The sequence below is a fragment of the Anomaloglossus baeobatrachus genome, unplaced genomic scaffold (genome assembly GCF_048569485.1).
Source record: "Anomaloglossus baeobatrachus isolate aAnoBae1 unplaced genomic scaffold, aAnoBae1.hap1 Scaffold_4979, whole genome shotgun sequence".
NCBI lineage: Eukaryota > Metazoa > Chordata > Amphibia > Anura > Aromobatidae > Anomaloglossus > Anomaloglossus baeobatrachus.
Genome location: NW_027444332.1, coordinates 1 through 24635, shown reverse-complemented (window position 1 = coordinate 24635; position 24635 = coordinate 1). Strand labels below are relative to the sequence as shown.

At 46.5% G+C, this 24635-nt stretch overlaps 15 non-coding genes across 15 annotated transcripts; all 15 read right to left on the bottom strand.

Annotated features, from left to right (window-relative positions):
- Window positions 1-194: 194 nt before the first annotated feature.
- On the bottom strand, window positions 195-385 carry LOC142282115 (U2 spliceosomal RNA). The gene has a single exon (XR_012744073.1). It is a non-coding gene; the product is annotated as a U2 spliceosomal RNA (small nuclear RNA).
- Window positions 386-1772: 1387 nt separating this feature from the next.
- On the bottom strand, window positions 1773-1963 carry LOC142282114 (U2 spliceosomal RNA). The gene has a single exon (XR_012744072.1). It is a non-coding gene; the product is annotated as a U2 spliceosomal RNA (small nuclear RNA).
- Window positions 1964-3350: 1387 nt separating this feature from the next.
- LOC142282113 (U2 spliceosomal RNA) lies at window positions 3351-3541 on the bottom strand. Its single transcript, XR_012744071.1, has one exon. It is a non-coding gene; the product is annotated as a U2 spliceosomal RNA (small nuclear RNA).
- Window positions 3542-4928: 1387 nt separating this feature from the next.
- LOC142282111 (U2 spliceosomal RNA) lies at window positions 4929-5119 on the bottom strand. Its single transcript, XR_012744070.1, has one exon. It is a non-coding gene; the product is annotated as a U2 spliceosomal RNA (small nuclear RNA).
- A 1387-nt stretch (window positions 5120-6506) lies between these two features.
- LOC142282110 (U2 spliceosomal RNA) lies at window positions 6507-6697 on the bottom strand. The gene has a single exon (XR_012744069.1). It is a non-coding gene; the product is annotated as a U2 spliceosomal RNA (small nuclear RNA).
- A 1387-nt stretch (window positions 6698-8084) lies between these two features.
- On the bottom strand, window positions 8085-8275 carry LOC142282109 (U2 spliceosomal RNA). Its single transcript, XR_012744068.1, has one exon. It is a non-coding gene; the product is annotated as a U2 spliceosomal RNA (small nuclear RNA).
- A 1387-nt stretch (window positions 8276-9662) lies between these two features.
- LOC142282108 (U2 spliceosomal RNA) lies at window positions 9663-9853 on the bottom strand. Its single transcript, XR_012744067.1, has one exon. It is a non-coding gene; the product is annotated as a U2 spliceosomal RNA (small nuclear RNA).
- Window positions 9854-11240: 1387 nt separating this feature from the next.
- Window positions 11241-11431, bottom strand: LOC142282107 (U2 spliceosomal RNA). The gene has a single exon (XR_012744066.1). It is a non-coding gene; the product is annotated as a U2 spliceosomal RNA (small nuclear RNA).
- Window positions 11432-12818: 1387 nt separating this feature from the next.
- LOC142282106 (U2 spliceosomal RNA) lies at window positions 12819-13009 on the bottom strand. The gene has a single exon (XR_012744065.1). It is a non-coding gene; the product is annotated as a U2 spliceosomal RNA (small nuclear RNA).
- A 1387-nt stretch (window positions 13010-14396) lies between these two features.
- On the bottom strand, window positions 14397-14587 carry LOC142282120 (U2 spliceosomal RNA). The gene has a single exon (XR_012744078.1). It is a non-coding gene; the product is annotated as a U2 spliceosomal RNA (small nuclear RNA).
- A 1387-nt stretch (window positions 14588-15974) lies between these two features.
- LOC142282119 (U2 spliceosomal RNA) lies at window positions 15975-16165 on the bottom strand. Its single transcript, XR_012744077.1, has one exon. It is a non-coding gene; the product is annotated as a U2 spliceosomal RNA (small nuclear RNA).
- Window positions 16166-17552: 1387 nt separating this feature from the next.
- Window positions 17553-17743, bottom strand: LOC142282118 (U2 spliceosomal RNA). The gene has a single exon (XR_012744076.1). It is a non-coding gene; the product is annotated as a U2 spliceosomal RNA (small nuclear RNA).
- Window positions 17744-19130: 1387 nt separating this feature from the next.
- LOC142282117 (U2 spliceosomal RNA) lies at window positions 19131-19321 on the bottom strand. The gene has a single exon (XR_012744075.1). It is a non-coding gene; the product is annotated as a U2 spliceosomal RNA (small nuclear RNA).
- A 1387-nt stretch (window positions 19322-20708) lies between these two features.
- Window positions 20709-20904, bottom strand: LOC142282116 (U2 spliceosomal RNA). The gene has a single exon (XR_012744074.1). It is a non-coding gene; the product is annotated as a U2 spliceosomal RNA (small nuclear RNA).
- Window positions 20905-23089: 2185 nt separating this feature from the next.
- Window positions 23090-23280, bottom strand: LOC142282105 (U2 spliceosomal RNA). Its single transcript, XR_012744064.1, has one exon. It is a non-coding gene; the product is annotated as a U2 spliceosomal RNA (small nuclear RNA).
- Window positions 23281-24635: the final 1355 nt, after the last annotated feature.

Here is a 24635-nt window from a genome sequence, read left to right as displayed (position 1 = left end):
AGTGGTGATGAGTTTGCTATTTGGATGAATAAAGAAAGTCAAAAGTGTGAAAGATAAAAAACAAAAGGAGGAAGTGTGAAAAGTGAATGGGCCAAATTGAGGTGCATATGAAGACGTATGCTTTCTTCCAATTCATTAAATCGGGCTAATATGAATCAGGTGAATTGAGTTCTGCTTTTGGAAACTGGGTTAAGAAGGGGTGCACCGTTCCTGGAGGTACTGCAATACCAGGTCAATGCGTGGAGTGGACAGAGCAAGCTCTTTTTCCATCTCCCTGTTCTAAAAATCCATTTAATATATGGTCCCCAGATAGGGGACGTATCAGATATTAAACTGATAAGAACAGATACTACACTTGATCTTAGCCAAAAGGCCGAGAAGCGATAACCAGAATTGGTTTGGGCCTCGAGTGGCACCCTGGCCTATGCCGGACACATCTTAGGGAGAGAGAGCGAGAGGGAGACAAACCCACGCCTACACAAGACATTTTGTCACCCAAGCCAACCCTTGAAAAGGCTGCTTTGCAGAGCCAAAACAAGAAGAATGGTGCGTTTTGCAGCCGCCGCCCACTGCAATGAATCTGAATAACTCCTCCTTTAGGGCGCAAGCAACTCCCCTCCCCCTTGCAGTCTTTCCAATTCACGATACAAAAAGACGGACAGGACAGGTTGCCTGACTTTCCGTCACTGCCACCCTTTGCCATCCTTACCCGTAGAAAGCCCTTTCATCATCCCCAAACCCTAATCTTTTCCCTTTCCTTCCCAGCCCCCAAACCCTGCCCTCTGTACCTTTCTCACCACCCGCTTCCCTTCTCCTGTCATCCCCCTACCACCCGGGAAAAAAAGAGATTGCCCCCTCCTTCCACTAGCCCACCCTCCCACCCAAAGAACAACTTCTTCTGCGCAGCTTGTTTTCTAGGCAGCAGCGCTATTGTGATGTCATCGGGGGGCATTGTGACAAGCCGCCAGTGTTCCGTCTCTTCATGTTGTGCACAGTTCAAACGGAAAATACATCAACAGGCAGACTACAGAAAAGCTTACTATCAAAGGTTAGAGGGGGGCTTTCTCAGAGGGCTTTTTACAGTTTTTCTATTCCCAATTAGCCGTTTAAGTGTACTTATTGAAAGTAGTAATTCTTTCATAGGCCGCCCTTTCTTAGTATTTGACGTTCCTTATATTGCGGTATGAGGCTTCGCAGTAGGTTGCAAACATTCATCACCCATGACTGTCCCCAATTGAGCTCAGAAGCTCAATGTCTATCATGACCTCTCTTTTAGAATGTCCAAGAGCAAGCAAACTATTCCTCCAGGAGAGGGCGCCAACAGACTACTAAAGAGATCATCATTACTCAAAGAAAACCCCAAAAACCAATGCATGATAGGAATAAACAGGTAACTTTCTTTGGAGTGGAAGCGGAGAGATCGCACCAGATGCCAATTCTAGATGTTATCACACCTGTGGTCACTGCAGCAGCAGGTGAATCCACTTTGTCCAAAAGGGATCTATTCCATTCAATTGCAAATGATCTAGATAAGACAGAGAACTGCAGCACGGGGACATAGCCGAGTTGGTCAGGTTGAGTGGTGATGAGTTTGCTATTTGGATGAATAAAGAAAGTCAAAAGTGTGAAAGATAAAAAACAAAAGGAGGAAGTGTGAAAAGTGAATGGGCCAAATTGAGGTGCATATGAAGACGTATGCTTTCTTCCAATTCATTAAATCGGGCTAATATGAATCAGGTGAATTGAGTTCTGCTTTTGGAAACTGGGTTAAGAAGGGGTGCACCGTTCCTGGAGGTACTGCAATACCAGGTCAATGCGTGGAGTGGACAGAGCAAGCTCTTTTTCCATCTCCCTGTTCTAAAAATCCATTTAATATATGGTCCCCAGATAGGGGACGTATCAGATATTAAACTGATAAGAACAGATACTACACTTGATCTTAGCCAAAAGGCCGAGAAGCGATAACCAGAATTGGTTTGGGCCTCGAGTGGCACCCTGGCCTATGCCGGACACATCTTAGGGAGAGAGAGCGAGAGGGAGACAAACCCACGCCTACACAAGACATTTTGTCACCCAAGCCAACCCTTGAAAAGGCTGCTTTGCAGAGCCAAAACAAGAAGAATGGTGCGTTTTGCAGCCGCCGCCCACTGCAATGAATCTGAATAACTCCTCCTTTAGGGCGCAAGCAACTCCCCTCCCCCTTGCAGTCTTTCCAATTCACGATACAAAAAGACGGACAGGACAGGTTGCCTGACTTTCCGTCACTGCCACCCTTTGCCATCCTTACCCGTAGAAAGCCCTTTCATCATCCCCAAACCCTAATCTTTTCCCTTTCCTTCCCAGCCCCCAAACCCTGCCCTCTGTACCTTTCTCACCACCCGCTTCCCTTCTCCTGTCATCCCCCTACCACCCGGGAAAAAAAGAGATTGCCCCCTCCTTCCACTAGCCCACCCTCCCACCCAAAGAACAACTTCTTCTGCGCAGCTTGTTTTCTAGGCAGCAGCGCTATTGTGATGTCATCGGGGGGCATTGTGACAAGCCGCCAGTGTTCCGTCTCTTCATGTTGTGCACAGTTCAAACGGAAAATACATCAACAGGCAGACTACAGAAAAGCTTACTATCAAAGGTTAGAGGGGGGCTTTCTCAGAGGGCTTTTTACAGTTTTTCTATTCCCAATTAGCCGTTTAAGTGTACTTATTGAAAGTAGTAATTCTTTCATAGGCCGCCCTTTCTTAGTATTTGACGTTCCTTATATTGCGGTATGAGGCTTCGCAGTAGGTTGCAAACATTCATCACCCATGACTGTCCCCAATTGAGCTCAGAAGCTCAATGTCTATCATGACCTCTCTTTTAGAATGTCCAAGAGCAAGCAAACTATTCCTCCAGGAGAGGGCGCCAACAGACTACTAAAGAGATCATCATTACTCAAAGAAAACCCCAAAAACCAATGCATGATAGGAATAAACAGGTAACTTTCTTTGGAGTGGAAGCGGAGAGATCGCACCAGATGCCAATTCTAGATGTTATCACACCTGTGGTCACTGCAGCAGCAGGTGAATCCACTTTGTCCAAAAGGGATCTATTCCATTCAATTGCAAATGATCTAGATAAGACAGAGAACTGCAGCACGGGGACATAGCCGAGTTGGTCAGGTTGAGTGGTGATGAGTTTGCTATTTGGATGAATAAAGAAAGTCAAAAGTGTGAAAGATAAAAAACAAAAGGAGGAAGTGTGAAAAGTGAATGGGCCAAATTGAGGTGCATATGAAGACGTATGCTTTCTTCCAATTCATTAAATCGGGCTAATATGAATCAGGTGAATTGAGTTCTGCTTTTGGAAACTGGGTTAAGAAGGGGTGCACCGTTCCTGGAGGTACTGCAATACCAGGTCAATGCGTGGAGTGGACAGAGCAAGCTCTTTTTCCATCTCCCTGTTCTAAAAATCCATTTAATATATGGTCCCCAGATAGGGGACGTATCAGATATTAAACTGATAAGAACAGATACTACACTTGATCTTAGCCAAAAGGCCGAGAAGCGATAACCAGAATTGGTTTGGGCCTCGAGTGGCACCCTGGCCTATGCCGGACACATCTTAGGGAGAGAGAGCGAGAGGGAGACAAACCCACGCCTACACAAGACATTTTGTCACCCAAGCCAACCCTTGAAAAGGCTGCTTTGCAGAGCCAAAACAAGAAGAATGGTGCGTTTTGCAGCCGCCGCCCACTGCAATGAATCTGAATAACTCCTCCTTTAGGGCGCAAGCAACTCCCCTCCCCCTTGCAGTCTTTCCAATTCACGATACAAAAAGACGGACAGGACAGGTTGCCTGACTTTCCGTCACTGCCACCCTTTGCCATCCTTACCCGTAGAAAGCCCTTTCATCATCCCCAAACCCTAATCTTTTCCCTTTCCTTCCCAGCCCCCAAACCCTGCCCTCTGTACCTTTCTCACCACCCGCTTCCCTTCTCCTGTCATCCCCCTACCACCCGGGAAAAAAAGAGATTGCCCCCTCCTTCCACTAGCCCACCCTCCCACCCAAAGAACAACTTCTTCTGCGCAGCTTGTTTTCTAGGCAGCAGCGCTATTGTGATGTCATCGGGGGGCATTGTGACAAGCCGCCAGTGTTCCGTCTCTTCATGTTGTGCACAGTTCAAACGGAAAATACATCAACAGGCAGACTACAGAAAAGCTTACTATCAAAGGTTAGAGGGGGGCTTTCTCAGAGGGCTTTTTACAGTTTTTCTATTCCCAATTAGCCGTTTAAGTGTACTTATTGAAAGTAGTAATTCTTTCATAGGCCGCCCTTTCTTAGTATTTGACGTTCCTTATATTGCGGTATGAGGCTTCGCAGTAGGTTGCAAACATTCATCACCCATGACTGTCCCCAATTGAGCTCAGAAGCTCAATGTCTATCATGACCTCTCTTTTAGAATGTCCAAGAGCAAGCAAACTATTCCTCCAGGAGAGGGCGCCAACAGACTACTAAAGAGATCATCATTACTCAAAGAAAACCCCAAAAACCAATGCATGATAGGAATAAACAGGTAACTTTCTTTGGAGTGGAAGCGGAGAGATCGCACCAGATGCCAATTCTAGATGTTATCACACCTGTGGTCACTGCAGCAGCAGGTGAATCCACTTTGTCCAAAAGGGATCTATTCCATTCAATTGCAAATGATCTAGATAAGACAGAGAACTGCAGCACGGGGACATAGCCGAGTTGGTCAGGTTGAGTGGTGATGAGTTTGCTATTTGGATGAATAAAGAAAGTCAAAAGTGTGAAAGATAAAAAACAAAAGGAGGAAGTGTGAAAAGTGAATGGGCCAAATTGAGGTGCATATGAAGACGTATGCTTTCTTCCAATTCATTAAATCGGGCTAATATGAATCAGGTGAATTGAGTTCTGCTTTTGGAAACTGGGTTAAGAAGGGGTGCACCGTTCCTGGAGGTACTGCAATACCAGGTCAATGCGTGGAGTGGACAGAGCAAGCTCTTTTTCCATCTCCCTGTTCTAAAAATCCATTTAATATATGGTCCCCAGATAGGGGACGTATCAGATATTAAACTGATAAGAACAGATACTACACTTGATCTTAGCCAAAAGGCCGAGAAGCGATAACCAGAATTGGTTTGGGCCTCGAGTGGCACCCTGGCCTATGCCGGACACATCTTAGGGAGAGAGAGCGAGAGGGAGACAAACCCACGCCTACACAAGACATTTTGTCACCCAAGCCAACCCTTGAAAAGGCTGCTTTGCAGAGCCAAAACAAGAAGAATGGTGCGTTTTGCAGCCGCCGCCCACTGCAATGAATCTGAATAACTCCTCCTTTAGGGCGCAAGCAACTCCCCTCCCCCTTGCAGTCTTTCCAATTCACGATACAAAAAGACGGACAGGACAGGTTGCCTGACTTTCCGTCACTGCCACCCTTTGCCATCCTTACCCGTAGAAAGCCCTTTCATCATCCCCAAACCCTAATCTTTTCCCTTTCCTTCCCAGCCCCCAAACCCTGCCCTCTGTACCTTTCTCACCACCCGCTTCCCTTCTCCTGTCATCCCCCTACCACCCGGGAAAAAAAGAGATTGCCCCCTCCTTCCACTAGCCCACCCTCCCACCCAAAGAACAACTTCTTCTGCGCAGCTTGTTTTCTAGGCAGCAGCGCTATTGTGATGTCATCGGGGGGCATTGTGACAAGCCGCCAGTGTTCCGTCTCTTCATGTTGTGCACAGTTCAAACGGAAAATACATCGACAGGCAGACTACAGAAAAGCTTACTATCAAAGGTTAGAGGGGGGCTTTCTCAGAGGGCTTTTTACAGTTTTTCTATTCCCAATTAGCCGTTTAAGTGTACTTATTGAAAGTAGTAATTCTTTCATAGGCCGCCCTTTCTTAGTATTTGACGTTCCTTATATTGCGGTATGAGGCTTCGCAGTAGGTTGCAAACATTCATCACCCATGACTGTCCCCAATTGAGCTCAGAAGCTCAATGTCTATCATGACCTCTCTTTTAGAATGTCCAAGAGCAAGCAAACTATTCCTCCAGGAGAGGGCGCCAACAGACTACTAAAGAGATCATCATTACTCAAAGAAAACCCCAAAAACCAATGCATGATAGGAATAAACAGGTAACTTTCTTTGGAGTGGAAGCGGAGAGATCGCACCAGATGCCAATTCTAGATGTTATCACACCTGTGGTCACTGCAGCAGCAGGTGAATCCACTTTGTCCAAAAGGGATCTATTCCATTCAATTGCAAATGATCTAGATAAGACAGAGAACTGCAGCACGGGGACATAGCCGAGTTGGTCAGGTTGAGTGGTGATGAGTTTGCTATTTGGATGAATAAAGAAAGTCAAAAGTGTGAAAGATAAAAAACAAAAGGAGGAAGTGTGAAAAGTGAATGGGCCAAATTGAGGTGCATATGAAGACGTATGCTTTCTTCCAATTCATTAAATCGGGCTAATATGAATCAGGTGAATTGAGTTCTGCTTTTGGAAACTGGGTTAAGAAGGGGTGCACCGTTCCTGGAGGTACTGCAATACCAGGTCAATGCGTGGAGTGGACAGAGCAAGCTCTTTTTCCATCTCCCTGTTCTAAAAATCCATTTAATATATGGTCCCCAGATAGGGGACGTATCAGATATTAAACTGATAAGAACAGATACTACACTTGATCTTAGCCAAAAGGCCGAGAAGCGATAACCAGAATTGGTTTGGGCCTCGAGTGGCACCCTGGCCTATGCCGGACACATCTTAGGGAGAGAGAGCGAGAGGGAGACAAACCCACGCCTACACAAGACATTTTGTCACCCAAGCCAACCCTTGAAAAGGCTGCTTTGCAGAGCCAAAACAAGAAGAATGGTGCGTTTTGCAGCCGCCGCCCACTGCAATGAATCTGAATAACTCCTCCTTTAGGGCGCAAGCAACTCCCCTCCCCCTTGCAGTCTTTCCAATTCACGATACAAAAAGACGGACAGGACAGGTTGCCTGACTTTCCGTCACTGCCACCCTTTGCCATCCTTACCCGTAGAAAGCCCTTTCATCATCCCCAAACCCTAATCTTTTCCCTTTCCTTCCCAGCCCCCAAACCCTGCCCTCTGTACCTTTCTCACCACCCGCTTCCCTTCTCCTGTCATCCCCCTACCACCCGGGAAAAAAAGAGATTGCCCCCTCCTTCCACTAGCCCACCCTCCCACCCAAAGAACAACTTCTTCTGCGCAGCTTGTTTTCTAGGCAGCAGCGCTATTGTGATGTCATCGGGGGGCATTGTGACAAGCCGCCAGTGTTCCGTCTCTTCATGTTGTGCACAGTTCAAACGGAAAATACATCAACAGGCAGACTACAGAAAAGCTTACTATCAAAGGTTAGAGGGGGGCTTTCTCAGAGGGCTTTTTACAGTTTTTCTATTCCCAATTAGCCGTTTAAGTGTACTTATTGAAAGTAGTAATTCTTTCATAGGCCGCCCTTTCTTAGTATTTGACGTTCCTTATATTGCGGTATGAGGCTTCGCAGTAGGTTGCAAACATTCATCACCCATGACTGTCCCCAATTGAGCTCAGAAGCTCAATGTCTATCATGACCTCTCTTTTAGAATGTCCAAGAGCAAGCAAACTATTCCTCCAGGAGAGGGCGCCAACAGACTACTAAAGAGATCATCATTACTCAAAGAAAACCCCAAAAACCAATGCATGATAGGAATAAACAGGTAACTTTCTTTGGAGTGGAAGCGGAGAGATCGCACCAGATGCCAATTCTAGATGTTATCACACCTGTGGTCACTGCAGCAGCAGGTGAATCCACTTTGTCCAAAAGGGATCTATTCCATTCAATTGCAAATGATCTAGATAAGACAGAGAACTGCAGCACGGGGACATAGCCGAGTTGGTCAGGTTGAGTGGTGATGAGTTTGCTATTTGGATGAATAAAGAAAGTCAAAAGTGTGAAAGATAAAAAACAAAAGGAGGAAGTGTGAAAAGTGAATGGGCCAAATTGAGGTGCATATGAAGACGTATGCTTTCTTCCAATTCATTAAATCGGGCTAATATGAATCAGGTGAATTGAGTTCTGCTTTTGGAAACTGGGTTAAGAAGGGGTGCACCGTTCCTGGAGGTACTGCAATACCAGGTCAATGCGTGGAGTGGACAGAGCAAGCTCTTTTTCCATCTCCCTGTTCTAAAAATCCATTTAATATATGGTCCCCAGATAGGGGACGTATCAGATATTAAACTGATAAGAACAGATACTACACTTGATCTTAGCCAAAAGGCCGAGAAGCGATAACCAGAATTGGTTTGGGCCTCGAGTGGCACCCTGGCCTATGCCGGACACATCTTAGGGAGAGAGAGCGAGAGGGAGACAAACCCACGCCTACACAAGACATTTTGTCACCCAAGCCAACCCTTGAAAAGGCTGCTTTGCAGAGCCAAAACAAGAAGAATGGTGCGTTTTGCAGCCGCCGCCCACTGCAATGAATCTGAATAACTCCTCCTTTAGGGCGCAAGCAACTCCCCTCCCCCTTGCAGTCTTTCCAATTCACGATACAAAAAGACGGACAGGACAGGTTGCCTGACTTTCCGTCACTGCCACCCTTTGCCATCCTTACCCGTAGAAAGCCCTTTCATCATCCCCAAACCCTAATCTTTTCCCTTTCCTTCCCAGCCCCCAAACCCTGCCCTCTGTACCTTTCTCACCACCCGCTTCCCTTCTCCTGTCATCCCCCTACCACCCGGGAAAAAAAGAGATTGCCCCCTCCTTCCACTAGCCCACCCTCCCACCCAAAGAACAACTTCTTCTGCGCAGCTTGTTTTCTAGGCAGCAGCGCTATTGTGATGTCATCGGGGGGCATTGTGACAAGCCGCCAGTGTTCCGTCTCTTCATGTTGTGCACAGTTCAAACGGAAAATACATCAACAGGCAGACTACAGAAAAGCTTACTATCAAAGGTTAGAGGGGGGCTTTCTCAGAGGGCTTTTTACAGTTTTTCTATTCCCAATTAGCCGTTTAAGTGTACTTATTGAAAGTAGTAATTCTTTCATAGGCCGCCCTTTCTTAGTATTTGACGTTCCTTATATTGCGGTATGAGGCTTCGCAGTAGGTTGCAAACATTCATCACCCATGACTGTCCCCAATTGAGCTCAGAAGCTCAATGTCTATCATGACCTCTCTTTTAGAATGTCCAAGAGCAAGCAAACTATTCCTCCAGGAGAGGGCGCCAACAGACTACTAAAGAGATCATCATTACTCAAAGAAAACCCCAAAAACCAATGCATGATAGGAATAAACAGGTAACTTTCTTTGGAGTGGAAGCGGAGAGATCGCACCAGATGCCAATTCTAGATGTTATCACACCTGTGGTCACTGCAGCAGCAGGTGAATCCACTTTGTCCAAAAGGGATCTATTCCATTCAATTGCAAATGATCTAGATAAGACAGAGAACTGCAGCACGGGGACATAGCCGAGTTGGTCAGGTTGAGTGGTGATGAGTTTGCTATTTGGATGAATAAAGAAAGTCAAAAGTGTGAAAGATAAAAAACAAAAGGAGGAAGTGTGAAAAGTGAATGGGCCAAATTGAGGTGCATATGAAGACGTATGCTTTCTTCCAATTCATTAAATCGGGCTAATATGAATCAGGTGAATTGAGTTCTGCTTTTGGAAACTGGGTTAAGAAGGGGTGCACCGTTCCTGGAGGTACTGCAATACCAGGTCAATGCGTGGAGTGGACAGAGCAAGCTCTTTTTCCATCTCCCTGTTCTAAAAATCCATTTAATATATGGTCCCCAGATAGGGGACGTATCAGATATTAAACTGATAAGAACAGATACTACACTTGATCTTAGCCAAAAGGCCGAGAAGCGATAACCAGAATTGGTTTGGGCCTCGAGTGGCACCCTGGCCTATGCCGGACACATCTTAGGGAGAGAGAGCGAGAGGGAGACAAACCCACGCCTACACAAGACATTTTGTCACCCAAGCCAACCCTTGAAAAGGCTGCTTTGCAGAGCCAAAACAAGAAGAATGGTGCGTTTTGCAGCCGCCGCCCACTGCAATGAATCTGAATAACTCCTCCTTTAGGGCGCAAGCAACTCCCCTCCCCCTTGCAGTCTTTCCAATTCACGATACAAAAAGACGGACAGGACAGGTTGCCTGACTTTCCGTCACTGCCACCCTTTGCCATCCTTACCCGTAGAAAGCCCTTTCATCATCCCCAAACCCTAATCTTTTCCCTTTCCTTCCCAGCCCCCAAACCCTGCCCTCTGTACCTTTCTCACCACCCGCTTCCCTTCTCCTGTCATCCCCCTACCACCCGGGAAAAAAAGAGATTGCCCCCTCCTTCCACTAGCCCACCCTCCCACCCAAAGAACAACTTCTTCTGCGCAGCTTGTTTTCTAGGCAGCAGCGCTATTGTGATGTCATCGGGGGGCATTGTGACAAGCCGCCAGTGTTCCGTCTCTTCATGTTGTGCACAGTTCAAACGGAAAATACATCAACAGGCAGACTACAGAAAAGCTTACTATCAAAGGTTAGAGGGGGGCTTTCTCAGAGGGCTTTTTACAGTTTTTCTATTCCCAATTAGCCGTTTAAGTGTACTTATTGAAAGTAGTAATTCTTTCATAGGCCGCCCTTTCTTAGTATTTGACGTTCCTTATATTGCGGTATGAGGCTTCGCAGTAGGTTGCAAACATTCATCACCCATGACTGTCCCCAATTGAGCTCAGAAGCTCAATGTCTATCATGACCTCTCTTTTAGAATGTCCAAGAGCAAGCAAACTATTCCTCCAGGAGAGGGCGCCAACAGACTACTAAAGAGATCATCATTACTCAAAGAAAACCCCAAAAACCAATGCATGATAGGAATAAACAGGTAACTTTCTTTGGAGTGGAAGCGGAGAGATCGCACCAGATGCCAATTCTAGATGTTATCACACCTGTGGTCACTGCAGCAGCAGGTGAATCCACTTTGTCCAAAAGGGATCTATTCCATTCAATTGCAAATGATCTAGATAAGACAGAGAACTGCAGCACGGGGACATAGCCGAGTTGGTCAGGTTGAGTGGTGATGAGTTTGCTATTTGGATGAATAAAGAAAGTCAAAAGTGTGAAAGATAAAAAACAAAAGGAGGAAGTGTGAAAAGTGAATGGGCCAAATTGAGGTGCATATGAAGACGTATGCTTTCTTCCAATTCATTAAATCGGGCTAATATGAATCAGGTGAATTGAGTTCTGCTTTTGGAAACTGGGTTAAGAAGGGGTGCACCGTTCCTGGAGGTACTGCAATACCAGGTCAATGCGTGGAGTGGACAGAGCAAGCTCTTTTTCCATCTCCCTGTTCTAAAAATCCATTTAATATATGGTCCCCAGATAGGGGACGTATCAGATATTAAACTGATAAGAACAGATACTACACTTGATCTTAGCCAAAAGGCCGAGAAGCGATAACCAGAATTGGTTTGGGCCTCGAGTGGCACCCTGGCCTATGCCGGACACATCTTAGGGAGAGAGAGCGAGAGGGAGACAAACCCACGCCTACACAAGACATTTTGTCACCCAAGCCAACCCTTGAAAAGGCTGCTTTGCAGAGCCAAAACAAGAAGAATGGTGCGTTTTGCAGCCGCCGCCCACTGCAATGAATCTGAATAACTCCTCCTTTAGGGCGCAAGCAACTCCCCTCCCCCTTGCAGTCTTTCCAATTCACGATACAAAAAGACGGACAGGACAGGTTGCCTGACTTTCCGTCACTGCCACCCTTTGCCATCCTTACCCGTAGAAAGCCCTTTCATCATCCCCAAACCCTAATCTTTTCCCTTTCCTTCCCAGCCCCCAAACCCTGCCCTCTGTACCTTTCTCACCACCCGCTTCCCTTCTCCTGTCATCCCCCTACCACCCGGGAAAAAAAGAGATTGCCCCCTCCTTCCACTAGCCCACCCTCCCACCCAAAGAACAACTTCTTCTGCGCAGCTTGTTTTCTAGGCAGCAGCGCTATTGTGATGTCATCGGGGGGCATTGTGACAAGCCGCCAGTGTTCCGTCTCTTCATGTTGTGCACAGTTCAAACGGAAAATACATCAACAGGCAGACTACAGAAAAGCTTACTATCAAAGGTTAGAGGGGGGCTTTCTCAGAGGGCTTTTTACAGTTTTTCTATTCCCAATTAGCCGTTTAAGTGTACTTATTGAAAGTAGTAATTCTTTCATAGGCCGCCCTTTCTTAGTATTTGACGTTCCTTATATTGCGGTATGAGGCTTCGCAGTAGGTTGCAAACATTCATCACCCATGACTGTCCCCAATTGAGCTCAGAAGCTCAATGTCTATCATGACCTCTCTTTTAGAATGTCCAAGAGCAAGCAAACTATTCCTCCAGGAGAGGGCGCCAACAGACTACTAAAGAGATCATCATTACTCAAAGAAAACCCCAAAAACCAATGCATGATAGGAATAAACAGGTAACTTTCTTTGGAGTGGAAGCGGAGAGATCGCACCAGATGCCAATTCTAGATGTTATCACACCTGTGGTCACTGCAGCAGCAGGTGAATCCACTTTGTCCAAAAGGGATCTATTCCATTCAATTGCAAATGATCTAGATAAGACAGAGAACTGCAGCACGGGGACATAGCCGAGTTGGTCAGGTTGAGTGGTGATGAGTTTGCTATTTGGATGAATAAAGAAAGTCAAAAGTGTGAAAGATAAAAAACAAAAGGAGGAAGTGTGAAAAGTGAATGGGCCAAATTGAGGTGCATATGAAGACGTATGCTTTCTTCCAATTCATTAAATCGGGCTAATATGAATCAGGTGAATTGAGTTCTGCTTTTGGAAACTGGGTTAAGAAGGGGTGCACCGTTCCTGGAGGTACTGCAATACCAGGTCAATGCGTGGAGTGGACAGAGCAAGCTCTTTTTCCATCTCCCTGTTCTAAAAATCCATTTAATATATGGTCCCCAGATAGGGGACGTATCAGATATTAAACTGATAAGAACAGATACTACACTTGATCTTAGCCAAAAGGCCGAGAAGCGATAACCAGAATTGGTTTGGGCCTCGAGTGGCACCCTGGCCTATGCCGGACACATCTTAGGGAGAGAGAGCGAGAGGGAGACAAACCCACGCCTACACAAGACATTTTGTCACCCAAGCCAACCCTTGAAAAGGCTGCTTTGCAGAGCCAAAACAAGAAGAATGGTGCGTTTTGCAGCCGCCGCCCACTGCAATGAATCTGAATAACTCCTCCTTTAGGGCGCAAGCAACTCCCCTCCCCCTTGCAGTCTTTCCAATTCACGATACAAAAAGACGGACAGGACAGGTTGCCTGACTTTCCGTCACTGCCACCCTTTGCCATCCTTACCCGTAGAAAGCCCTTTCATCATCCCCAAACCCTAATCTTTTCCCTTTCCTTCCCAGCCCCCAAACCCTGCCCTCTGTACCTTTCTCACCACCCGCTTCCCTTCTCCTGTCATCCCCCTACCACCCGGGAAAAAAAGAGATTGCCCCCTCCTTCCACTAGCCCACCCTCCCACCCAAAGAACAACTTCTTCTGCGCAGCTTGTTTTCTAGGCAGCAGCGCTATTGTGATGTCATCGGGGGGCATTGTGACAAGCCGCCAGTGTTCCGTCTCTTCATGTTGTGCACAGTTCAAACGGAAAATACATCAACAGGCAGACTACAGAAAAGCTTACTATCAAAGGTTAGAGGGGGGCTTTCTCAGAGGGCTTTTTACAGTTTTTCTATTCCCAATTAGCCGTTTAAGTGTACTTATTGAAAGTAGTAATTCTTTCATAGGCCGCCCTTTCTTAGTATTTGACGTTCCTTATATTGCGGTATGAGGCTTCGCAGTAGGTTGCAAACATTCATCACCCATGACTGTCCCCAATTGAGCTCAGAAGCTCAATGTCTATCATGACCTCTCTTTTAGAATGTCCAAGAGCAAGCAAACTATTCCTCCAGGAGAGGGCGCCAACAGACTACTAAAGAGATCATCATTACTCAAAGAAAACCCCAAAAACCAATGCATGATAGGAATAAACAGGTAACTTTCTTTGGAGTGGAAGCGGAGAGATCGCACCAGATGCCAATTCTAGATGTTATCACACCTGTGGTCACTGCAGCAGCAGGTGAATCCACTTTGTCCAAAAGGGATCTATTCCATTCAATTGCAAATGATCTAGATAAGACAGAGAACTGCAGCACGGGGACATAGCCGAGTTGGTCAGGTTGAGTGGTGATGAGTTTGCTATTTGGATGAATAAAGAAAGTCAAAAGTGTGAAAGATAAAAAACAAAAGGAGGAAGTGTGAAAAGTGAATGGGCCAAATTGAGGTGCATATGAAGACGTATGCTTTCTTCCAATTCATTAAATCGGGCTAATATGAATCAGGTGAATTGAGTTCTGCTTTTGGAAACTGGGTTAAGAAGGGGTGCACCGTTCCTGGAGGTACTGCAATACCAGGTCAATGCGTGGAGTGGACAGAGCAAGCTCTTTTTCCATCTCCCTGTTCTAAAAATCCATTTAATATATGGTCCCCAGATAGGGGACGTATCAGATATTAAACTGATAAGAACAGATACTACACTTGATCTTAGCCAAAAGGCCGAGAAGCGATAACCAGAATTGGTTTGGGCCTCGAGTGGCACCCTGGCCTATGCCGGACACATCTTAGGGAGAGAGAGCGAGAGGGAGACAAACCCACGCCTACACAAGACATTTTGTCACCCAAGCCAACCCTTGAAAAGGCTGCTTTGCAGAGCCAAAACAAGAAGAATGGTGCGTTTTGCAGCCGCCGCCCACTGCAATGAATCTGAATAACTCCTCCTTTAGGGCGCAAGCAACTCCCCTCCCCCTTGCAGTCTTTCCAATTCACGATACAAAAAGACGGACAGGACAGGTTGCCTGACTTTCCGTCACTGCCACCCTTTGCCATCCTTACCCGTAGAAAGCCCTTTCATCATCCCCAAACCCTAATCTTTTCCCTTTCCTTCCCAGCCCCCAAACCCTGCCCTCTGTACCTTTCTCACCACCCGCTTCCCTTCTCCTGTCATCCCCCTACCACCCGGGAAAAAAAGAGATTGCCCCCTCCTTCCACTAGCCCACCCTCCCACCCAAAGAACAACTTCTTCTGCGCAGCTTGTTTTCTAGGCAGCAGCGCTATTGTGATGTCATCGGGGGGCATTGTGACAAGCCGCCAGTGTTCCGTCTCTTCATGTTGTGCACAGTTCAAACGGAAAATACATCAACAGGCAGACTACAGAAAAGCTTACTATCAAAGGTTAGAGGGGGGCTTTCTCAGAGGGCTTTTTACAGTTTTTCTATTCCCAATTAGCCGTTTAAGTGTACTTATTGAAAGTAGTAATTCTTTCATAGGCCGCCCTTTCTTAGTATTTGACGTTCCTTATATTGCGGTATGAGGCTTCGCAGTAGGTTGCAAACATTCATCACCCATGACTGTCCCCAATTGAGCTCAGAAGCTCAATGTCTATCATGACCTCTCTTTTAGAATGTCCAAGAGCAAGCAAACTATTCCTCCAGGAGAGGGCGCCAACAGACTACTAAAGAGATCATCATTACTCAAAGAAAACCCCAAAAACCAATGCATGATAGGAATAAACAGGTAACTTTCTTTGGAGTGGAAGCGGAGAGATCGCACCAGATGCCAATTCTAGATGTTATCACACCTGTGGTCACTGCAGCAGCAGGTGAATCCACTTTGTCCAAAAGGGATCTATTCCATTCAATTGCAAATGATCTAGATAAGACAGAGAACTGCAGCACGGGGACATAGCCGAGTTGGTCAGGTTGAGTGGTGATGAGTTTGCTATTTGGATGAATAAAGAAAGTCAAAAGTGTGAAAGATAAAAAACAAAAGGAGGAAGTGTGAAAAGTGAATGGGCCAAATTGAGGTGCATATGAAGACGTATGCTTTCTTCCAATTCATTAAATCGGGCTAATATGAATCAGGTGAATTGAGTTCTGCTTTTGGAAACTGGGTTAAGAAGGGGTGCACCGTTCCTGGAGGTACTGCAATACCAGGTCAATGCGTGGAGTGGACAGAGCAAGCTCTTTTTCCATCTCCCTGTTCTAAAAATCCATTTAATATATGGTCCCCAGATAGGGGACGTATCAGATATTAAACTGATAAGAACAGATACTACACTTGATCTTAGCCAAAAGGCCGAGAAGCGATAACCAGAATTGGTTTGGGCCTCGAGTGGCACCCTGGCCTATGCCGGACACATCTTAGGGAGAGAGAGCGAGAGGGAGACAAACCCACGCCTACACAAGACATTTTGTCACCCAAGCCAACCCTTGAAAAGGCTGCTTTGCAGAGCCAAAACAAGAAGAATGGTGCGTTTTGCAGCCGCCGCCCACTGCAATGAATCTGAATAACTCCTCCTTTAGGGCGCAAGCAACTCCCCTCCCCCTTGCAGTCTTTCCAATTCACGATACAAAAAGACGGACAGGACAGGTTGCCTGACTTTCCGTCACTGCCACCCTTTGCCATCCTTACCCGTAGAAAGCCCTTTCATCATCCCCAAACCCTAATCTTTTCCCTTTCCTTCCCAGCCCCCAAACCCTGCCCTCTGTACCTTTCTCACCACCCGTTTCCCTTCTCCTGTCATCCCCCTACCACCCGGGAAAAAAAGAGATTGCCCCCTCCTTCCACTAGCCCACCCTCCCACCCAAAGAACAACTTCTTCTGCGCAGCTTGTTTTCTAGGCAGCAGCGCTATTGTGATGTCATCGGGGGGCATTGTGACAAGCCGCCAGTGTTCCGTCTCTTCATGTTGTGCACAGTTCAAACGGAAAATACATCAACAGGCAGACTACAGAAAAGCTTACTATCAAAGGTTAGAGGGGGGCTTTCTCAGAGGGCTTTTTACAGTTTTTCTATTCCCAATTAGCCGTTTAAGTGTACTTATTGAAAGTAGTAATTCTTTCATAGGCCGCCCTTTCTTAGTATTTGACGTTCCTTATATTGCGGTATGAGGCTTCGCAGTAGGTTGCAAACATTCATCACCCATGACTGTCCCCAATTGAGCTCAGAAGCTCAATGTCTATCATGACCTCTCTTTTAGAATGTCCAAGAGCAAGCAAACTATTCCTCCAGGAGAGGGCGCCAACAGACTACTAAAGAGATCATCATTACTCAAAGAAAACCCCAAAAACCAATGCATGATAGGAATAAACAGGTAACTTTCTTTGGAGTGGAAGCGGAGAGATCGCACCAGATGCCAATTCTAGATGTTATCACACCTGTGGTCACTGCAGCAGCAGGTGAATCCACTTTGTCCAAAAGGGATCTATTCCATTCAATTGCAAATGATCTAGATAAGACAGAGAACTGCAGCACGGGGACATAGCCGAGTTGGTCAGGTTGAGTGGTGATGAGTTTGCTATTTGGATGAATAAAGAAAGTCAAAAGTGTGAAAGATAAAAAACAAAAGGAGGAAGTGTGAAAAGTGAATGGGCCAAATTGAGGTGCATATGAAGACGTATGCTTTCTTCCAATTCATTAAATCGGGCTAATATGAATCAGGTGAATTGAGTTCTGCTTTTGGAAACTGGGTTAAGAAGGGGTGCACCGTTCCTGGAGGTACTGCAATACCAGGTCAATGCGTGGAGTGGACAGAGCAAGCTCTTTTTCCATCTCCCTGTTCTAAAAATCCATTTAATATATGGTCCCCAGATAGGGGACGTATCAGATATTAAACTGATAAGAACAGATACTACACTTGATCTTAGCCAAAAGGCCGAGAAGCGATAACCAGAATTGGTTTGGGCCTCGAGTGGCACCCTGGCCTATGCCGGACACATCTTAGGGAGAGAGAGCGAGAGGGAGACAAACCCACGCCTACACAAGACATTTTGTCACCCAAGCCAACCCTTGAAAAGGCTGCTTTGCAGAGCCAAAACAAGAAGAATGGTGCGTTTTGCAGCCGCCGCCCACTGCAATGAATCTGAATAACTCCTCCTTTAGGGCGCAAGCAACTCCCCTCCCCCTTGCAGTCTTTCCAATTCACGATACAAAAAGACGGACAGGACAGGTTGCCTGACTTTCCGTCACTGCCACCCTTTGCCATCCTTACCCGTAGAAAGCCCTTTCATCATCCCCAAACCCTAATCTTTTCCCTTTCCTTCCCAGCCCCCAAACCCTGCCCTCTGTACCTTTCTCACCACCCGCTTCCCTTCTCCTGTCATCCCCCTACCACCCGGGAAAAAAAGAGATTGCCCCCTCCTTCCACTAGCCCACCCTCCCACCCAAAGAACAACTTCTTCTGCGCAGCTTGTTTTCTAGGCAGCAGCGCTATTGTGATGTCATCGGGGGGCATTGTGACAAGCCGCCAGTGTTCCGTCTCTTCATGTTGTGCACAGTTCAAACGGAAAATACATCAACAGGCAGACTACAGAAAAGCTTACTATCAAAGGTTAGAGGGGGGCTTTCTCAGAGGGCTTTTTACAGTTTTTCTATTCCCAATTAGCCGTTTAAGTGTACTTATTGAAAGTAGTAATTCTTTCATAGGCCGCCCTTTCTTAGTATTTGACGTTCCTTATATTGCGGTATGAGGCTTCGCAGTAGGTTGCAAACATTCATCACCCATGACTGTCCCCAATTGAGCTCAGAAGCTCAATGTCTATCATGACCTCTCTTTTAGAATGTCCAAGAGCAAGCAAACTATTCCTCCAGGAGAGGGCGCCAACAGACTACTAAAGAGATCATCATTACTCAAAGAAAACCCCAAAAACCAATGCATGATAGGAATAAACAGGTAACTTTCTTTGGAGTGGAAGCGGAGAGATCGCACCAGATGCCAATTCTAGATGTTATCACACCTGTGGTCACTGCAGCAGCAGGTGAATCCACTTTGTCCAAAAGGGATCTATTCCATTCAATTGCAAATGATCTAGATAAGACAGAGAACTGCAGCACGGGGACATAGCCGAGTTGGTCAGGTTGAGTGGTGATGAGTTTGCTATTTGGATGAATAAAGAAAGTCAAAAGTGTGAAAGATAAAAAACAAAAGGAGGAAGTGTGAAAAGTGAATGGGCCAAATTGAGGTGCATATGAAGACGTATGCTTTCTTCCAATTCATTAAATCGGGCTAATATGAATCAGGTGAATTGAGTTCTGCTTTTGGAAACTGGGTTAAGAAGGGGTGCACCGTTCCTGGAGGTACTGCAATACCAGGTCAATGCGTGGAGTGGACAGAGCAAGCTCTTTTTCCATCTCCCTGTTCTAAAAATCCATTTAATATATGGTCCCCAGATAGGGGACGTATCAGATATTAAACTGATAAGAACAGATACTACACTTGATCTTAGCCAAAAGGCCGAGAAGCGATAACCAGAATTGGTTTGGGCCTCGAGTGGCACCCTGGCCTATGCCGGACACATCTTAGGGAGAGAGAGCGAGAGGGAGACAAACCCACGCCTACACAAGACATTTTGTCACCCAAGCCAACCCTTGAAAAGGCTGCTTTGCAGAGCCAAAACAAGAAGAATGGTGCGTTTTGCAGCCGCCGCCCACTGCAATGAATCTGAATAACTCCTCCTTTAGGGCGCAAGCAACTCCCCTCCCCCTTGCAGTCTTTCCAATTCACGATACAAAAAGACGGACAGGACAGGTTGCCTGACTTTCCGTCACTGCCACCCTTTGCCATCCTTACCCGTAGAAAGCCCTTTCATCATCCCCAAACCCTAATCTTTTCCCTTTCCTTCCCAGCCCCCAAACCCTGCCCTCTGTACCTTTCTCACCACCCGCTTCCCTTCTCCTGTCATCCCCCTACCACCCGGGAAAAAAAGAGATTGCCCCCTCCTTCCACTAGCCCACCCTCCCACCCAAAGAACAACTTCTTCTGCGCAGCTTGTTTTCTAGGCAGCAGCGCTATTGTGATGTCATCGGGGGGCATTGTGACAAGCCGCCAGTGTTCCGTCTCTTCATGTTGTGCACAGTTCAAACGGAAAATACATCAACAGGCAGACTACAGAAAAGCTTACTATCAAAGGTTAGAGGGGGGCTTTCTCAGAGGGCTTTTTACAGTTTTTCTATTCCCAATTAGCCGTTTAAGTGTACTTATTGAAAGTAGTAATTCTTTCATAGGCCGCCCTTTCTTAGTATTTGACGTTCCTTATATTGCGGTATGAGGCTTCGCAGTAGGTTGCAAACATTCATCACCCATGACTGTCCCCAATTGAGCTCAGAAGCTCAATGTCTATCATGACCTCTCTTTTAGAATGTCCAAGAGCAAGCAAACTATTCCTCCAGGAGAGGGCGCCAACAGACTACTAAAGAGATCATCATTACTCAAAGAAAACCCCAAAAACCAATGCATGATAGGAATAAACAGGTAACTTTCTTTGGAGTGGAAGCGGAGAGATCGCACCAGATGCCAATTCTAGATGTTATCACACCTGTGGTCACTGCAGCAGCAGGTGAATCCACTTTGTCCAAAAGGGATCTATTCCATTCAATTGCAAATGATCTAGATAAGACAGAGAACTGCAGCACGGGGACATAGCCGAGTTGGTCAGGTTGAGTGGTGATGAGTTTGCTATTTGGATGAATAAAGAAAGTCAAAAGTGTGAAAGATAAAAAACAAAAGGAGGAAGTGTGAAAAGTGAATGGGCCAAATTGAGGTGCATATGAAGACGTATGCTTTCTTCCAATTCATTAAATCGGGCTAATATGAATCAGGTGAATTGAGTTCTGCTTTTGGAAACTGGGTTAAGAAGGGGTGCACCGTTCCTGGAGGTACTGCAATACCAGGTCAATGCGTGGAGTGGACAGAGCAAGCTCTTTTTCCATCTCCCTGTTCTAAAAATCCATTTAATATATGGTCCCCAGATAGGGGACGTATCAGATATTAAACTGATAAGAACAGATTTTGATTTAATGAAGCTTTCCAAAGCACCACAAAAAATGCATGACCGAAGTCACACCAAAAACAGTGCAAAGGCTAGGATTCGTGTGGACCCCACCGTGAGGAGAGGGTCCCCAAAAATCAACCCCATCCCTCCGAGCCAGAAGGCCACAGCAAGGGTCAGGGATCTTCGGTGCTCCCCCAAGCCGAAGCCTGGTTGAGCCTTGTCGTTGCTCCCAGCGTCCACCCAGGCATCTTACCCAAGTGGAGTAGAGAGCTACTAGTTGTTGGTTTCGCAGCCGAAACTGCCCGGACCGTCAACCGGTGTTGGTTTCTCAGCCCAAGGCTAACCGGACCTCCAACCGGGTGTTGGTTTCTCAGCCGAAGCTGACCCAGACCTCCAACCGGGTGTTGGTTTCTCAGCCGAAGCTGACCCGGACCTCCAACCGGGTGTTAGTTTCTCAGCCCAAAGCTGACCAGACCTCCGACCGGGATTATAAAAATTTCCCTTCCTAGCCAGAAGGCCGGGATAGGGTAATATGCTCAAAAAGTATGAAAAGGCAAGGTACGGTGTGCTACAGAGCCCAAGGCTTGCCGGGGTCCCAAGCCAGCAAGCTCAGACTCACTCCAGGGTCGTCAGTCCTGGGGCACGTTGTACCATAGCCCCCCACCCTTACTCAGTCTAATAGCCTCGATCCTGGTAGGGCCATGTTTTCCACTAGATGAATATACTATCCACCCAGAGTACTAGCAAGCGCAACCTTCCAGTGTGCATTGTATCATTGTACTAAGGTGGCCTGGAGCTTAAACCACCTCTTCGAACAACACTACACTTGATCTTAGCCAAAAGGCCGAGAAGCGATAACCAGAATTGGTTTGGGCCTCGAGTGGCACCCTGGCCTATGCCGGACACATCTTAGGGAGAGAGAGCGAGAGGGAGACAAACCCACGCCTACACAAGACATTTTGTCACCCAAGCCAACCCTTGAAAAGGCTGCTTTGCAGAGCCAAAACAAGAAGAATGGTGCGTTTTGCAGCCGCCGCCCACTGCAATGAATCTGAATAACTCCTCCTTTAGGGCGCAAGCAACTCCCCTCCCCCTTGCAGTCTTTCCAATTCACGATACAAAAAGACGGACAGGACAGGTTGCCTGACTTTCCGTCACTGCCACCCTTTGCCATCCTTACCCGTAGAAAGCCCTTTCATCATCCCCAAACCCTAATCTTTTCCCTTTCCTTCCCAGCCCCCAAACCCTGCCCTCTGTACCTTTCTCACCACCCGCTTCCCTTCTCCTGTCATCCCCCTACCACCCGGGAAAAAAAGAGATTGCCCCCTCCTTCCACTAGCCCACCCTCCCACCCAAAGAACAACTTCTTCTGCGCAGCTTGTTTTCTAGGCAGCAGCGCTATTGTGATGTCATCGGGGGGCATTGTGACAAGCCGCCAGTGTTCCGTCTCTTCATGTTGTGCACAGTTCAAACGGAAAATACATCAACAGGCAGACTACAGAAAAGCTTACTATCAAAGGTTAGAGGGGGGCTTTCTCAGAGGGCTTTTTACAGTTTTTCTATTCCCAATTAGCCGTTTAAGTGTACTTATTGAAAGTAGTAATTCTTTCATAGGCCGCCCTTTCTTAGTATTTGACGTTCCTTATATTGCGGTATGAGGCTTCGCAGTAGGTTGCAAACATTCATCACCCATGACTGTCCCCAATTGAGCTCAGAAGCTCAATGTCTATCATGACCTCTCTTTTAGAATGTCCAAGAGCAAGCAAACTATTCCTCCAGGAGAGGGCGCCAACAGACTACTAAAGAGATCATCATTACTCAAAGAAAACCCCAAAAACCAATGCATGATAGGAATAAACAGGTAACTTTCTTTGGAGTGGAAGCGGAGAGATCGCACCAGATGCCAATTCTAGATGTTATCACACCTGTGGTCACTGCAGCAGCAGGTGAATCCACTTTGTCCAAAAGGGATCTATTCCATTCAATTGCAAATGATCTAGATAAGACAGAGAACTGCAGCACGGGGACATAGCCGAGTTGGTCAGGTTGAGTGGTGATGAGTTTGCTATTTGGATGAATAAAGAAAGTCAAAAGTGTGAAAGATAAAAAACAAAAGGAGGAAGTGTGAAAAGTGAATGGGCCAAATTGAGGTGCATATGAAGACGTATGCTTTCTTCCAATTCATTAAATCGGGCTAATATGAATCAGGTGAATTGAGTTCTGCTTTTGGAAACTGGGTTAAGAAGGGGTGCACCGTTCCTGGAGGTACTGCAATACCAGGTCAATGCGTGGAGTGGACAGAGCAAGCTCTTTTTCCATCTCCCTGTTCTAAAAATCCATTTAATATATGGTCCCCAGATAGGGGACGTATCAGATATTAAACTGATAAGAACAGATACTACACTTGATCTTAGCCAAAAGGCCGAGAAGCGATAACCAGAATTGGTTTGGGCCTCGAGTGGCACCCTGGCCTATGCCGGACACATCTTAGGGAGAGAGAGCGAGAGGGAGACAAACCCACGCCTACACAAGACATTTTGTCACCCAAGCCAACCCTTGAAAAGGCTGCTTTGCAGAGCCAAAACAAGAAGAATGGTGCGTTTTGCAGCCGCCGCCCACTGCAATGAATCTGAATAACTCCTCCTTTAGGGCGCAAGCAACTCCCCTCCCCCTTGCAGTCTTTCCAATTCACGATACAAAAAGACGGACAGGACAGGTTGCCTGACTTTCCGTCACTGCCACCCTTTGCCATCCTTACCCATAGAAAGCCCTTTCATCATCCCCAAACCCTAATCTTTTCCCTTTCCTTCCCAGCCCCCAAACCCTGCCCTCTGTACCTTTCTCACCACCCGCTTCCCTTCTCCTGTCATCCCCCTACCACCCGGGAAAAAAAGAGATTGCCCCCTCCTTCCACTAGCCCACCCTCCCACCCAAAGAACAACTTCTTCTGCGCAGCTTGTTTTCTAGGCAGCAGCGCTATTGTGATGTCATCGGGGGGCATTGTGACAAGCCGCCAGTGTTCCGTCTCTTCATGTTGTGCACAGTTCAAACGGAAAATACATCAACAGGCAGACTACAGAAAAGCTTACTATCAAAGGTTAGAGGGGGGCTTTCTCAGAGGGCTTTTTACAGTTTTTCTATTCCCAATTAGCCGTTTAAGTGTACTTATTGAAAGTAGTAATTCTTTCATAGGCCGCCCTTTCTTAGTATTTGACGTTCCTTATATTGCGGTATGAGGCTTCGCAGTAGGTTGCAAACATTCATCACCCATGACTGTCCCCAATTGAGCTCAGAAGCTCAATGTCTATCATGACCTCTCTTTTAGAATGTCCAAGAGCAAGCAAACTATTCCTCCAGGAGAGGGCGCCAACAGACTACTAAAGAGATCATCATTACTCAAAGAAAACCCCAAAAACCAATGCATGATAGGAATAAACAGGTAACTTTCTTTGGAGTGGAAGCGGAGAGATCGCACCAGATGCCAATTCTAGATGTTATCACACCTGTGGTCACTGCAGCAGCAGGTGAATCCACTTTGTCCAAAAGGGATCTATTCCATTCAATTGCAAATGATCTAGATAAGACAGAGAACTGCAGCACGGGAACATAGCCGAGTTGGTCAGGTTGAGTGGTGATGAGTTTGCTATTTGGATGAATAAAGAAAGTCAAAAGTGTGAAAGATAAAAAACAAAAGGAGGAAGTGTGAAAAGTGAATGGGCCAAATTGAGGTGCATATGAAGACGTATGCTTTCTTCCAATTCATTAAATCGGGCTAATATGAATCAGGTG